Raw genomic sequence first — 1052 nt, 5'->3', positions numbered from 1 at the left:
CCTCAGTATCCACCCCGCCAGCTGTCTGCACTTTGCTGTCAACTTGACATATATATATATATATACACGCATATGTGTGCGTGTATATATAATCACTTAATATTTATTTGTTTCAGTCATTGGACTGCGGTCATACTGTAGCTCTGTTTTTTTACGAGAGGTAGTTATAACTCCCCTAGATTGTTGTAACTTTAGGATACCATTATTAAACATCCAATAAGCTGACCCGCCAAGTGTTGTTATTCCTGATTGGAGGAAACAGCTGTAACAGCACTTTGAACTCACCTTCTTAAAACCTGCATTCGGGACATGAAAACAATTTGGTCGCCCGCTATGCTAAAAAGTTTTATGTTAAACTGGACAAAAATGTTGCAGAAAACCTTTAGAAATGCTCCTGACTGCTTCTGGACTAACTTTCATGGCACAAGGGGCCAGGTAAAGTAAGTCCACAGAGAAGCTCATAATGGTCCCCTTTTTCGATAGCAAGGGCATCATTACATCCACTGGGTTCCCTCTGGTCTGACAGTCTACAAAGAGTACTTTGTGGAAGTTCTAAGGGAATTGAGGAAGAGAATTCGTCGCAAAAGACCAGATCTCTTGCACCGGGACACCGGGACACAAATCCACAGTTCCATCGTGGTAAGGAACTTCTTGGCGTAGATGGGTATCAAAATTGTTCCTCGCCCTTCCTACAGTTCAGACTTAACTCCCTGTGATTTTTGGTTGTTCCCCAAGATGAAAAAGAACCTCAGGGACAACCATTTTGAAAACATTGAGAAGATTACGAAGGATGCAACAAGGATCCTGGACGCCTTCACTTGAGAGAACTTCCGTCGGAGCTTTCAAGAAGTAGCTGCAGGGCTGCAACAAGGATATTGAAGTTAAGGGATTCTAGTTTGAAGGGGATTAGATATATATATGCATGTATATATTTATATGCATGTATATATATATATATATGCATGTATATATATATATATGCATGTATATATATATATATGCATGTATATATATATATATGCATGTATATATATATATATGCATGTATATAT

Source organism: Octopus bimaculoides, chromosome 17 (assembly GCF_001194135.2).
Source record: "Octopus bimaculoides isolate UCB-OBI-ISO-001 chromosome 17, ASM119413v2, whole genome shotgun sequence".
NCBI classification, from domain to species: Eukaryota; Metazoa; Mollusca; class Cephalopoda; order Octopoda; family Octopodidae; genus Octopus; species Octopus bimaculoides.
This window is presented reverse-complemented; position numbering follows the sequence as displayed.